This window comes from Pinus tabuliformis, chromosome 8, assembly GCF_031772625.1.
Source record: "Pinus tabuliformis cultivar Carrire ecotype Pingquan chromosome 8, CPIR1, whole genome shotgun sequence".
Classification (NCBI taxonomy): domain Eukaryota; kingdom Viridiplantae; phylum Streptophyta; class Pinopsida; order Pinales; family Pinaceae; genus Pinus; species Pinus tabuliformis.
The window spans coordinates 609,140,595-609,156,097 of NC_142294.1; the positions used below are offsets into that span (position 1 = coordinate 609,140,595).

General features: G+C 41.4%; 1 protein-coding gene across 1 annotated transcript in view; it reads left to right on the top strand.

The window, feature by feature from the left end:
• The window catches only part of LOC149236974 (uncharacterized), a 166,050-nt gene that overhangs the window by 4,424 nt on the left and 146,123 nt on the right, over nt 1-15,503 (top strand). The gene's annotated exons all lie outside the window — the stretch shown is intronic.

The following is a 15,503-nucleotide window of genomic DNA, read 5'->3' on the forward strand; positions in this document are numbered from 1 at the left end:
GCAGAGAAGGGAATTCAATTCCTTGGGTTGTGCAGTCTCATGGGGAAGAGGGCTGTGGATTCAGAATTGTTGTAGGTGTAACTAATTACTGTGAGCCTGGAATTTGGGCTGTTAGAAGAGAAATTTAGTCATCCATAGGAAGTGTATACTTCCTATGCCCCTTGTGGAATCATAATCTCAGCACGGGGATGCCCTCTGTTGCAGAGAGAACTGGTGCAGCAGGGAACCTGTGGTTGTGTGTAGTGTCCCACTTCTGCAGCTAGTTGTTCGACTGCTCCAGACAGATAATTATTTTTAAATCTATATGTGAATTTTGTTGAATTGATACTGAATTGTTTTTTTTTGTAACCCAGAGGAACCCAGCAGCCTGCCTGACATGTAACTACCAGTAAACCTCTGGGGGCTACGATATTTCCTCCTCTCCGTAGCGGCGTAGCGTGGGTCACAACAGGGGATTTGAACCGGGTCTTTCGAGTTTCAACGATTTCACATTTTTCGGATTAACCAATTGAGCTGCCCCAGGACAAATTGATACTGAATTGTTATGGTTATGTCATGGGTGAATTAATTTCCAGTTCGTTCTTCTAACTGCTTGTGCTAGCCTGTACTTATGATTCATAGTTGCATGAATAACTGAATGGTTATATTTTGGTTGCATACATCTGTAGTGTCATGTATGCTTAAAGTAAATAGTTAATAATAGAGTAATGAGTTTGTCTGCTTAATCAAGCGGTGCGAATTTGGGTAGATAGAAGAAGTACCCCATATCCTCAAAGGGAAAAGTTTTAAATTGCTTGTGGTGGAAACAGAGGGCGAAGTTTAAATTTTTTTTATCAGATTAGTGGGTGATATAGTGCTCTGAAGGGCCAGACTTTTGTGCTCAAATAAAAATCGATAATTAATTTTTTTAAACTGAGGAAATATCTGCAACTAGAAGGAAAGGCACGTATGATATGATAAGATGGGCACGAGAAATGTGAAATTTCTTCAATGGAAATAGATGAAAGGCTAAATCCCTTTAATGTAACATAGAACTGTTATTGGAGAAACTAGGAGGTTTTTGATTAGCATATAGAAAGCAACAGATGCTGAGTAGGAAAGAGTATTTGCAACAAAGATTGAGACTTCTGAGGAAGATGTTGTAAACAAAATGAGGCAGGTTCAAATGTCACCATTGCTTGCTTCTTCTATGGAGAATTTGAAAACATTTTTAGGTGATGTTGAGTTTTGCAGCACTGGAAGTTTTTACATTAATTTTGTAAAATTATCTCCAACTACTGATACAAGGCCACCTATAACTACAGCCTCCAGATACACACAGTGAAAATGATAAATTATTGTGCAAGATCAGAAAGAAAATTTGAAATTATTCTTGATACCAGGCCAACTAGATTAGCTGTTGCTCAGAATTTCTGGTAGTTATTTTTTCACATGGATTTTTGAGAAGCACAAGACAGGGTTGGTGGGATAGAATGTAAGGTCCAGTCACTGTAACTCTGAATTTCTTGTTTGTGGGTCTAGTCCACTTTTCTGTTGTTTTCCTTCCTCCCTTATCCTCTATAATACCTTTGTTATAATTCACTATTCAAGTATGTACTCATAATCTTGATATACTTGTCTTGGAGTCTATGTGCTTGTGTGATACAAGAGTTTGAACACTTAAGGTTTGTGTGAAGTAAACCGTAGAGATGATTGGGAGTGCTAGGGTTTGTCTTAAAACTTGGTGTGAGCTAGATCTAGGGTTTTTGGGATGAAACCTTAGAGAAAGATTTGTAGCATTTGGATGCAAGTGGAGTCTAATGTGATCCATACTTAGTGAATCTCTTTGATAAATTGTGGGATGCAAGTGGAGATCCAAGGGTCAACTTGTTGGAATTGATGCTAGCTTGTTATGGAGCCTTTGATGTGGATAGATAGCTTGGTGGGATGTCTTACTAGGATTTTGTATTGCTGGTTATGGTTTGCTGTTGATGGTGGATGTCATAGCTGGAGTTTGGGAAGCATTTGGAGAGGACTTGCTTGGGATGAGTTGAAGGGAATTGTTGTACCTGCTTGGGATGAACTGAGGTATTGTACTTTATCTTTATTTGTGTAATATATGAATTGTACTATTGTTGTCCTAAATTTTTATGTTGCTGATTTGAAAAGAGTTTGGTTTCTCATTGTTATGAGTAGTTTCATGGCTGTTCTAATAAGTTGATTTATTGGGACAGCTGGGCTGATATGTTATATGTTTTAGCATGCCTATATGGAACTAGAAATCAGATGTAATGCTGTTACAAATATGTTGTTATAAAAGTAATTTTCAGATCTATATTTGGTTGAGATTGTGTGCTAAGGGCTGAGAATGTGATAAGTACATTTTTCGATGTCTTATCTCCTTGAGCTTGCGTAGTGAAAACATTGGAGAGAATTGACGTCTTTCAACTATAATAAATATTTTAGCTACAGTCATAAGGATGAAAGTTCAATGAGATAGATTTGGGGAACCTCAAGTAGAAGAAGTGAAATTTTGGAAGTATTTTAGAGTGCAGATTTTCAAAATCTCCACACCTTTAGTAAATAACACTGAACAGTATGAAATGCAGAAAAACAACCTTTGCAAGTTAAAATGACAAAAGATGTGTACAATGTAGTCACAGGGTTTCATTTACATGCAACACCGGGAAGGTCTATTCTTCATAAAAACTAAGAAGAATGTAATTTGGTTGGAAGAAAATTCTTTATGCAGCTGGTCATAAAAATGTCCTGGACGTTAGTTGGCAATGGCTAAGATAGAAATGATATAAAGGATATAGAAATATTATCAACAATTTTCATAATTTGACAATTTAGTGAAATGCAAGTCATGAGGAAAGTAAGTCGCCTTTCATTTTTTTGGTCAAGAAATGAAGTGTTATGGATGACACTAGATAAAGCTTATCATTTTCCTTCTTAGATTGAACAAATATAATATATGAAATTTCCTCTGGTCTAATCTAGGTATCAAATGAGTTATAATTCATGCACTATGAAGATATGATATGGGAGAAGCTCATTTACAATAAACTAGATTAAACAGGAAAGTGCTATGAAGTATGAACCTCATATGTTGCAATAGGAGGAAACACTTTTCTTGGATGTTTTGTCATTATGTTAGTGAAGTGAATTGATAAATTATGTACCCTTTCAGTTGGGCCACGAGGTCATACATTAGTAGAGGGATCATTAGAATTTAGAGCCATAGTTACCAGGCTTGGCCGAACCATAAGTCTTTTGGACTGACTGAACCAGTCTATACCAATCCTCCAGACTTTTTGTAAAACACACAAAAAGAGAACCTAAGAATCGATTTAAAAGGAAAAGAAAATTGCTTGTTGTGTATGTTCATGTATTTTTTTGTGATTATTTGAATTTTTGATATATCTATAATTTTAAGCAAGGTTACTTGGGAGTGGGAGCGACATTTTCAAAAGCTTCCAGTTTGGGAGCGATTCCGGAGCGATTTATATATATATATATATATATTTATATTTTTTGTATTTTGATGCATATATGTAAACAAAAGCATGCATAATGATGAATTAGATATAAAAAACATAAAAAACCATAGATTGAACCATATAACAACAATCATCTAGAAGTTATAATCTTCATCAACCACATCCACAAGTTAGTAACATAGTAACATACAACATATTGAGTCTCATGATTCATCAATCTTAAACTTTCAAGCTTTCAAAATTCAATATATAACATTTATCATCATTGATCACCAAAGTTGCACTTGTAAGCTAAGTGTAACCATTACAACAAATAATATCTAACATGAAATGAAATGTTATAAAATTAAATGAAATGAAACAAATTTCAACTTTCATGAAGCATCATATTCATAATTCATTACTAATGAGTTATAATTGCCAACTTCAAACTTCAAACTTAAATTGTCATATATTGTTTACAAAAAATATCATAATAAACAAGAAAGAGTCAATAGTTATAAAAACTACTAGAAACTAGAAATGACAAGTAAATCTATTATCCTATTGCTAATGGTTGGGCCTCTTGCCACCACTAGAAATGTCTAATTTTTTAGTCTTGTTGGAAAATCAGGATCTTTGTCATTAATATTACCCTCTAAGCATTAATATCCAGAGGTATCTTTGTCATTACCTCTGGATATTTATAGGGATTTTTGTCATTAATATCACCCTCTAAGCATCAACCTAAGATAGAAAAAGCATAGCATGTCAAGTCAAGATTTTGTTTGAGTGATGCGTACATTTATAGGAGGGTCATGATAGAGGAGTTCGACAACCAATGTCACTAACATCAAGGTACACAAAGGGATTGGTGCTCTTGATTTGTTAATTTTAGGTATGTTCTATGCTTAGAGCAATTTACTTCAATTTTTCCATTTAGCTCAATATCAATTCCAGATTAGCAATCACATCAGCATGATAGTAAAGTGCAGATAGAACATAAACATAAACATCAAAAAACAAGCCAAGACAAGAGGACACAAGATGTGGCGCCAGCCAGGGACAAACCCCAATGTGGGGAAACCCTTGATCAAATTTTCTTATATTGTCAATAGTTCAGCACAGAGAGAGAGAGAGAGAGATGGAGAGATAGTACATATATATAAGAAGTTGTTAAATTATGGTATGTTCTATGCTTAGAGAAATTTACTTCAATTTCTTCTTATTAGCCCAAGGTCAATTCTCAGTATAGCAATCACATTAACATATAAGTAAAATGCTGATAGAACATAATTAAAATCAACAGAAGACAAGCCAAGACAAGAGACACAAGATGTGGCGGCTAGCTAGGGACAAACCCCAATGCGGGGAAACCCTTTGATCAAATTTTCTATATTCTTCAATAATTCAACAGAGAGAGAGAGATAGTACAATATCACAAATTTGTGATTTTATATCAGCAACAATACAACACTAATTAGCAAGGTCAAAGCTAATCAAACAACTCTCAATTTGACCTCAAGTCAACCTTGAAGAACTCAGTTTTCAACAGCAAGCATAGGCAGCCCAAAACAGTCCACAATACCCAGTCAAATTGCAGTCAACATTTGGTCAAACATGCGGTAGCTCTTTGACAGTGAACGCAGGTTAAAGAGTGGTCAATCATGGTCAAAAAGGCTGAACAAAAATGCGGCTAGCCTAGGATAGGCTGCCCAACCCAAATCGCAGTCAAGAAAGCTGCCATGTTGGTCAACGCTGTCCAATCTACCCTGCACTGCTCTGCTGAACTATGAAGAAGAAGAAATGATCGAGTATGTTTCATACCATCCTCCACTGACCCGAAGTCAGTCCCAATGAAGAGAGTGTCATACCAATCTTTCTGATCCCAGATCAGTTCCAAAAGAGAGTGAGTTATATCATTCTTACTGACTCGAAGTCAGTTCCAGTATCCCAGATCAATGTCATCCTAGCATAAGGAGTACGGTAGATACACGATGCGTCCCTCAGTGCTACTATGGTTCCTATCCTCATTTCCCTACTCATTGGCCAGATGAGAGGTACTTCCCATGAGTCCTAGATTGCATGGGTAGGATGTCTCGGCAGGAGAAGGATGAACCACTCATCCTGCCTACATGTCGCCACGAGGTATCACAGGGGAAGGCTGAACCATTCACCCTGTACACAACGCACCACTAGGGGAGGGTGAGTCACCCTATGGTCGCTCGTCGCTCCAAGAAGTACCCCAAGCCCCCCGGAGCTCCCAGAGCTCAATGTATGCATCATACAGGACCCTCATAAGAGGGTCTCTCAACGACTCCTAGTCGTTCTCGGAAAGTCAAGAATTTGACCTTTCCCAGGGGCTTTGTCAGAATGTCGGTGACCTGCTCATTTGTCCCAATATGATGGAGCCTTATTGCTCCTCGCTGTACCATATCCCGGATAAAGTGGTACCTGATATTGATGTGCTTGGAGCGATCATGAAATACGGGATTCTCGATAAATAAATCCCACTCTGGTTGTCGCAGAGGATCACAATAGTATCCAATGTATGTCCAAACAATTCACTGAAGAGCTTCCTCAACTAGACAACCTCACAGGAGGCCATACTCGCAACAATGTACTCTGCCTCAACGATGCTCAAAGCCACCGACTTCTGCTTCCTGCTCATCCAGGATATCGAGGCAGAACCCAAAGAGAAATAGCACCCGAAAGTGCTCTTTCGGTCCACCACATTGCCTGCCCAATCAGCATCGGAATATCCATGTAGCCTCACATCTCCGACAGTGTATCTCAACCCATGAGTGATTGTGCCTCGAAGATATCTCAAAAGATTCTTGGCACCAATCCAATGTGAGTGATGAGGCTCAACCATATATTGGCTCAACGTGTTGACTACAAAACATATATCCAGACGAGAGTTCACCAAGAACATTAATGCTCCTATGAGTTGATGATACTCAGTAGCATTTCCCAAAGCAGGTCCGGCAACACTACCGCATAACTTCTTGAAGTTAAGCTCCATCGGGGTAGTCACGGGCTTGCAGTCCACCATACTGAATCTCTCCAATATCTTCACCACGTATTTTCCTTGAGATAGGAAAATCTCTCCTGGCTTCTGCCAAACCTCCAACCCTAGGAAATAGTGCATCAGTCCTAGGTCCTTCATCTCAAATTCGGAAGCCAACTCCCTCTTACATTTGTGAATGAGAGGGTCTGCACCTGTTAGGAAGAGGTCATCAACATACAACACCAGTATGAGAGGCTTATCATCCTCAACCTTAAAGTAAAGGTTTGGATCGACTTCACTCCTAGTGAATCCCAGCTTCATCAAGTAGCTATCGATCCTCTCATACCAAGTTCGGGGTGCTTGCTTCAGTGCATAGAGAGCTTTCTTCAACCTGCATATGTGAGATTCCCGATTATGAATCTCAAACCCCTCGGGTTGTTCCACATAGACTTCCTCTTTAATCGAACCATGCAAGAACGCAGACTTGACATCCATCTGATGTAGGTTCCATCCTTGCGAAGTAGCAGGGGCTATGATCAAGTGGATGGTGTGTATCGGACAACAGGTGCAAATATCTCATCATAATCTACACCTTTCTTTTGAGAGAAGTCTCGAGCAACAAAGCGAGCCTTATATTTTTCAGCACTCCTATAAGCTCCATGCTTTATTTTGTAAAGCCACTTCGAGGTGACAACTGTTTTGTTGTGGGGTTTGGGGACCGCATCCTAGACATCGTTCTTCATGATGGACCCGTATTCCTCATTCATAGCATCCTTCCATACTTGATGCTTCTCAGCTTCTTCAATCGAAGAAGGCTCATTTTGAATGATGGTGCTCATAATGGATAATGGTCAAGTATCCTTGATACTTAGTCGGCTTCTTACTTTCATGGAAAGTCCCTCTGGGTGCAATATGTCCTTTGGCATCATCAAGTGTCCCCCTGAGCCATGAGGGCCTCTTCCTAGAAGAGGAAGGCTCTTGTGGAGGGGGATCAATAGGATCCATAGGTTCTTCCACATCGGGCATTGTCTCATCTTCCTTTTCATCTGGCTTCCTGGTGTCAGCTTCTTTAGTTTTCCTTAGAATAGGAAGATTGTCAACCTTGCTAAGAGCCATATCTTCGTCAAAGGTGACATCATGACTAATCTCGACTTCCCTTTGACCAGCCACATAGATTCTATAGCCCTTAGAATTTTCGCTATAGCCCACGAAGATTCCCTTCTTTCCAGATGCACCCAATTTGCTCCTTTTCTCTTTTGGCACATGAAAATATATGGGACTTCCAAAAATTCTAAAATGAGAGACATCAGGTTTCTTGCCAGTGAACATCTCTTTGGGAGTCTTGGAATCCAATGCTTAATGAGGACATCGGTTTTGAACATATACGGCGGTATTCGTAGCTTCGGCCCATAGAAACTTCGGAAGCCTGTGATCATGGAGCATGGCACGAACAACTTCCACAATCGTACGATTCTTATTTTCCGCCACACCATTATGCTCATGAGTGTATGGTGTTGTGGTATCCCTCTTAATGCCAGCCTCTTTGCAAAAGTCATGGAACTCATTGGATTCATATTCGGTCCCATTGTCAGTCCTTAAGATCTTGATCTTCTTCTTGATTTGATTCTTGATCAAGGCTTTGAAGTGACGGAACTAGGAGAACACTTCATCCTTCTTTTTCAAGAAGTATATCCAAGTCTTGCGAGAATAGTCATCTGTAAAAGTGAGATAATATATGTATCCTCCCAAAGAGTTCACGAGCATCATATCAGATGTGTCGGAGTGAACCAACTGCAAAATATCGGAGGTCTTGCTTTGGCTTGAGGGGAATGGTCCCCTTTTGAGCTTTCCTTTGGCACATCCCCTACATACACCTTCATGCTCTATTTTGAACTCGGGCATCCTTGTCACCATTTGTCTCACATCGGGTAGAGCCTTATAATGAAGGTGGGCAAACCTTCGGTGCCATAGTTCAGACTGGAGAGATGTGTCGCAAGACATGACTCCCAACGGACTTCCTCCAACTTGATATAAAGAGTCAACTCGAAACCCAAGAGTGAAAGCATCTTTAAACCTCTTTTTCCATACACGTACCTTGCCATCGATGAAGACCACCTTGTAGCCTTTGTCTTCCATTGTCGAAATGGACACCAGGTTCTTCTTTAGATCAGGTACATATAGGACTTCTTGCAAATGAATTGTGTTACCCTGATTTAATTGAAGAGTAACATTCCCTACACCCTTTACGGGATAAGTGGAATTGTCTCCAAGAATAATCTCCAAGTTTGTCTCCTTCTCTATCAGATTAGAAAGAGCTTCCTTGTAACTAGTGAAGTGCCTTGAGGCACCACTATTAATAAGCCAATTGCCCAACGAGTCCGGAGGAGAGGTAGTGGAGAGGGCCAATATCAGATAATATTCATCTTGCTTATTGTTAACAACATTTGATTCATACCTGGAGTTCCTTGCTTTCTTGGAGGTTTGACCACTTCCTTGATTTCTGGCATTACTCTTTCCTTTGCTATTAAACCTGCCATTCCTTTGATTGTGGTTGGAGTTGCCCCGGGAGTGGTTTTGATCATTGTCATGAGATGTGTCCTTCCTATTTGGACACTCCCTCGCATAGTGGCCAAATTTATTGCAAGCGAAGCATCTTCCCTTTCTTCCACCCTTCGATCCGACCTTTCCTTTGAATGTAGACTCAGAATTATTTCTCCTTTTAGCTTGAGAGGAGAAAGAAGTGGGGTTGCCTTTGCTTGAAGGCATTTCATGCTCTACCATCCTTGTCTCTTCTTGAATGCATCTCGTCATCAATTCCTCAAATTCAAGAATTCAATCATTGTTGAGAAGAGTGGCTCTAAATACATACCATTTGGATGGGAGCCCTCCAAGGGTAGTGATAGTCATTTTCCTGTCAGCAATGACTTCTCCAATTGATAGGAGACCATTCTCGATCTCAGTGATCCTTAAGAAGTAGGATTGAATATCCTCGTCTTTGCCCTTCTTAATATCCTTCAGCTTATTTTTGAGGAACAAAACTTGATTTGCATCACTAACTTTAAACAAGCTTACCAGTCTATTTTAGATCTCCTTGGAGCTATTCAGCTCGAAAACGTAGGCCACCAGATGCTTGTCAATAGAGTCTCGGATGATCTTCTTCGCTTTGACTTCACCCTTAGTGTACTTGTTCCTTGTAGTAGCCGGTGCATTTGATGGAGGCTCCATAATTCTGCCTCTCACATAATCCAACACTTCTTGCTCTTCCAATGTCACATCAAGAGACATCTTCCATCCGTGATAGTCAGACTTCTCATGGAGCTTGTCTTCGCGGGGAAGTGTGATGAGGAACCCATGAAGCCTTCAGACTTTTCCAACTATCTTCAATGATTGCTGTCGCTCTTTCTTGGGCTTTGTCTTCACCTCAGCTCTAATACCATGTTAAATTATGGTATGTTCTATGCTTAGATCAATTTACTTCAATTTCTTCTTATTAGCCCAATGTCAATTCTCAGTATAGCAATCACATTAACATATAAGTAAAATGATGATAGATAATAAATAAAATCGACAGAAGACAAGCTAGGACAAGAGACACAAGATGTGGCGGCTAGCCAGGGACAAACCCCAATGCGGGGAAACCCTTTGATCAATTCTTCTATATTCTTCAATAATTTAGTAGAGAGAGAGAGATAGTACAATATCACAAATCTGTGATTTTATATCAGCACCAATACAACACTAATTAGCAAGGACAAAGTTGGTCAAACAACTCCCAATTTGACCTCAAGTCAACCTTGAAGAACTCGGTCTTCAACAACAAGCATAGGCAGCCCAAAACAGTCCACAATACCCAGTCAAACTGCAGTCAATGTCTGGTCAAACCTGCGGCAACTCTTTGACAGTCAACGCAGGTCAAAGAGTGGTCAAACTTGGTCAAAAAGGCTGAACAGAAATGCGGCTAGCCTAGGAGAGGCTTCCCAACCCAAACTGCAATCAAGAAAGCCTCCACGTTGCTCAACGCTATCCAATCTGCCCACCTGCAACTAGGTCAACCCAAGTCAACATTGCCCTAACCAGAAATCTGCGTCCTCCTTTCAGCCTCACGTGTGAGAGAGAGAAACTCTTCTAATGCGTAGGAGAGAGAGATGTGTGGTGACCGTGAGATGAGTGGAATAATGCCACAAGGTCTCCTCCTTTTATATGATTCGTGGAGGATAAGTTGGGGGTGTGCCACACAGTTTAACTTGTTGGCCAACCTTGACAAATTGTCAAGAAATACAAATAAATTCATATCTCCATGAATACATGTCAGAATCGGATGATCGTTAGATCAATCCTACACCTCTCAACGAGAGGAATCCAAGAAAAATATCAGCTGCCATAAATAAGATGACCCACATGGGCCCTAGTTGCCAATTTTAACAGAAGTCAACACTTTGACTTAACAAGATAGAATATCAGACATCTGAGATTTTCACCATGAAGATGACATAATAGTTCTGATGACTAGGACTGCAGATCTGAACTCAGGTGAAGGCACACTTATCAGATCTCATTCTTCAACGGATTCTCCAAGGTGATTCCATCACGATGCTGCATCCATCATCATTTTGCTGTACTTCATCACTGTGCTGCACTTCATCACTACGCTGCACTCATCACTATTCTGCACTCATCATCACTATGCTGCACATCATCACTATGTTGCACTCATCACCACTATGCTGCACTCATCATCACTATGCTGCGCTCATCACTATACTGCGCTCATCACTGTGCTACACTCATCATCACTATGCTGCACTTCATCACTATGCTGTAACAGAGGTACCTTATAGTACCTCATCTGAGATTTCCAACCTCCGAGAAGGACATCCTAAACTGTCCTCTATAATACGGATCTCTGCTCCATCCATGACTGCACCTAGTCACCGAGATCCTACACCCAAGTCTGTAGCTATGCCAAGACTGCAATAACATCTTCAGGAGATTACTGTTACAGGTCTTAAGGCCTTTTTGCTCCATCCGTTTGATGTTGAGACATGACAACACCTACAGGTATGCTGCCTAGACATATGCTGAGATTATCATTAGCCTTCTTTGCTCCATTCGTCCAAGAACACCATCTTCAGATCACAGGTATGCCGAGAGAGGATACTTCTCCTTGTCATACGAGGTTAACGTATCATTGATGCTGAGGTTGTCAACAAGAAGTCAGATCCATTCCAAGAATGTATTGAGCCCAGACTTCACTCCCTGCTGTGTCCTTATCCGAGGGTATTTTTGCTCCACACATTCGAGTTTATGACTGCACCTAGGGCATCTCCTTACCTGCGTTAAAGCCTCTCCTAGGACTGCGTAGGAGCCTCCTTTAGGGCAGCGTAGGTGCTTCTCTTCAATAGAGCCTGCATCTAGATGTCTTAGGGCAGTGAATAGGTCTCTTTAGACAACGTCTAGGTCTTCTCCTCCATGATTGCGTTAAGCCTTTTCCATGACAGCGTTAAGGCTTTTCCATGACAACATTTAAGGTCATCTCCATGACAACGTTAAGGCTTCTTCCATGGTTGCGTTAGGTTTTCTTCATGATTGAGTTAAGGGATGTCCTCCATGACAATGTTAAGGAGCTAGGGTATCTGCTCTAGGGTAGCGTATACTCTTGGTGACTTCTCCTTCCACCAAAACCCAAATGAGTGGAGAGGAAGAGATCACAAGAGGTGTGTCTAAAATGACTTGCAAGCCACCTCTATTTATAGTGCAACGTTGAAGTTGAGTGGGGGTAATTAGGTTGCTGGCCGACCTTGACGAATTGTCACATAACACAAATAAATTCATATCTCCATGAATACATGTCGGAATCGGATGATATTTAGATCAATCCTACACCTCTTGATGAGAGGAATCCAAAAAAATATCAGCTGCCATAAATAAGGTGACCCACATGGAGTTTGGCCCTAGTTGCCAATTTTAACATGATTAAATATGAGTTCCATACGCTAATACATGACAAAATCCAATGGAAACATTGAAATCCCCTCAATCCTAAAATTGTGTGCTCAAGCCCCCTGTCACGTGGTGGTCTTGACGAGATGTCCCCAAACACTGTTGGGTACCTTTCCAAAATGGCTTGCACATCTGGGTGTGGTGGTTGGGGTTTACCCCCTACATCAAATATCCTTAGCTCCACTTTCCACTCTATATCAACATGTCTCAAATCAACCTCCATCTTGTGCACTGACACTATCTGTGGAGGGTATGAGTGCATTCTTAATAAAACCATCTTCCCGATAGGGCCCATGAACTCCATCTCCAGCTTTTGCAAGTTAGTAGTAACGCGTCCAAGTGAGTGCAACCACTGCACACCAAGCACTACGTTGGTGTCGGGAACATTGACCACAAATAAGTGGTTCGTCATAGAGTAGTTCCCCATCACTATTGTCATCCCGGGGACATATCTGGTGCACTGCATGGTACAATCTCCTGGTACGAATCCCTTAAAGGATTATGTGTATGGTCCTCCTCTTCGCCACCTAGGCATCTACGAAATTGTGGGTAGCCCCATTGTCCACTAGTACTGAAACATGTTGCCCCCAATCCTCAGAATGAGGTACTTCGCCCCCCCTGAAGTGAAGTGATGACCCCTGCTGCTAGCAAGAAAGGAGTTCCCCTTGGTGGGGGTGATGGACCTTTGCCTCCTCCTCCGGCCATAAGCGGACCATCATCTCCAACATCTACCTCCTGCTTCACATCATCCTTCGGCTCGCTATCAGAAAATACCTCTATGAAGTGGGCCTTGCCCTTGGTACACTGATGTCCCGGTGCCCACGGCTCTTGGCAAGTGAAGCACAACTTCGTCGGAGGTCTCTCCTAGCCTCATCATCCAACTGCCCACGCCCTTGAATGTCTTGCTGTGGTGGGGGTCTGGTGTCTCTTCCCCTCTGCTGGAATACATGCCTAGTGGGCATCTGCGCTTTGGCCCTGGGCAGAGCATCCTGCAAGTCCCGGGCTCTACCAATTGCGTCTTGCAAAGTGGTGGGTCTGTTGGACCTCACCAAGCCCCTCAATGGCTTTGCTAACCCCTCCAAAAACATGAAGATGCTCTCTGCCTTCGATAAGTCTGGTACCATCACTGAAAATCTCAAAAATTCCGATATATTGGCCTAAGAACTCCCAGTCTGCTTGAGCCGTGTCAGCTCTCCAAAGTGCTCCTCTGGGCCTCTCCTCTCAAAACGCTTCAGTACCCTCCAAGTGAAATCCTCATAGATGTCCCATAGTGGTCAACCCATGGAACCACCAATCATGGGCTTCCCCCTCTAAGTGCAGTGTGGTACCATCACTGACAATCTCAGAAAATCCTAGATATTGGCCTAAGCACTCCCAGTCTGCTTGAGTCATGTCAGCTCTCCAAAGTGCTCCTCTGGGTCTCTCCTCTCAAAATGCTTCAGTACCCTCCGAGTGAAATCCTCATAGGCCGTAACTCCCGCATGTCCCATAGTGGTCAACCCATGGAACCACTAATCATGGGCTTCCCCCTCTAAGTGCAGTGTGGCAATTTTGATTGCCTCCCCCTTTGTCATTTGGTTGAGTTGGAAATAGACATCTAACTTCTCAACCCATGCCCTAATTGAGCTCTTAGGCAATCCATCAAATGTTGGGAGGAATAACCTCCCCATCGAGTGCTGTAAATCTGTGCCATGTGAGTAGCCTCCTACACTTTGCCCCTTGCTCCTATTGTTGCCCTTAAGATGACAGAAGTCCCTAAAGGTGATGGCCTCTTTGAAATGAGGCCCATAAGACTAACACTCCAGAAAATAGTCCCCCATGGGCATCTCCTCCTGCCCTTGCGGCCCTCCAACACCTGAAGCTAGAAATGTGGGGATGGTTAACCTGGGTGGTGTGCTAGAAACAAGAGGTTGGGTGGATTTGTTGCATGGTGGTGCGAAGTACCTGAACCTTCAGCCAGATGAATTTCTCCTTGAACCCCCTTGCCCCTGTTGTTGTTGTAGTTTTGCTGCCTCAGTTCATCAGTGCCCTTAGACAAATCGTTGATGGCCTTCAAAAGATGTTGAGCAAACTCCTCTTCTTTGCTCATCTTATCTCCTTCATTATCCCCCATGTCTGGCCTCTCAACCTCCTGTTCAACTGTTACTGGATCAGGAGTAATTTATTGTTGCTTTTCTCTGGTTCTATACCTTTGCCTTCTGTAAGTGACGTTCTGCTTATCCTTTGGTGTCATAGACTAATAACTGCTCCCACAAGCTGAGCCAAGACTATGAGCTCTGATACCACTGTAATATCCCTAAGGAAAATTAACAACGATAAACAAAGCATGCATAGCAAAACACACATAAATTCACACACCTATTGGACACCCAGAAAAACTCCAAAATCTACACAAAACCGAGCCATTTTATTATGAAAAACAAGGGGTACAATATGAGATCAGAATGTATGCCCCTGGGCTTTCCCAAGGCAAGCTAACAAGACACATGTGATGAAATTAGCTGCTCAACCACTAGGAACTGTTCCCCATGTTGTACCTTGGAAGACAACTTTTGGCTGAGGTCATTGCTCAAGACATTTGTTAAGAACTGTGAGGAATTGAGTCTGTTGTCCCATTTTTTAAAACCCCAGAAATTTAAACTATTTAGACAGTGTTTCTTAGTCTTCTATGGGGCAGAACAATCTTTCAAAGTGGCCTTCTGATGTTGAATATGATCTTAATAGTAGTATTGTGAGAAAAGATGATGGAAAGCTTTAAACCATAGGTTGCTTAGTGCAAAATCTTTTGTCGTCAACTCTATAAGAAATATGTAGTTAACATGGAATGAAATATAGAAAGGAGGAGCGCATAATTAAGGTTCTTTTAACTTTAACTCACAAGAATCAAATTTTGAAGAACTGTAAAGCTAAAGGCCAACAACTTCATTACTGTCTTCTATAGAAGAAAAACATTAAAATGAAAGATAACAAGAAACACATATCATACTCAACAAGTGTCTGGAATCACTTTGGAATCTTTATTCAAATCACCA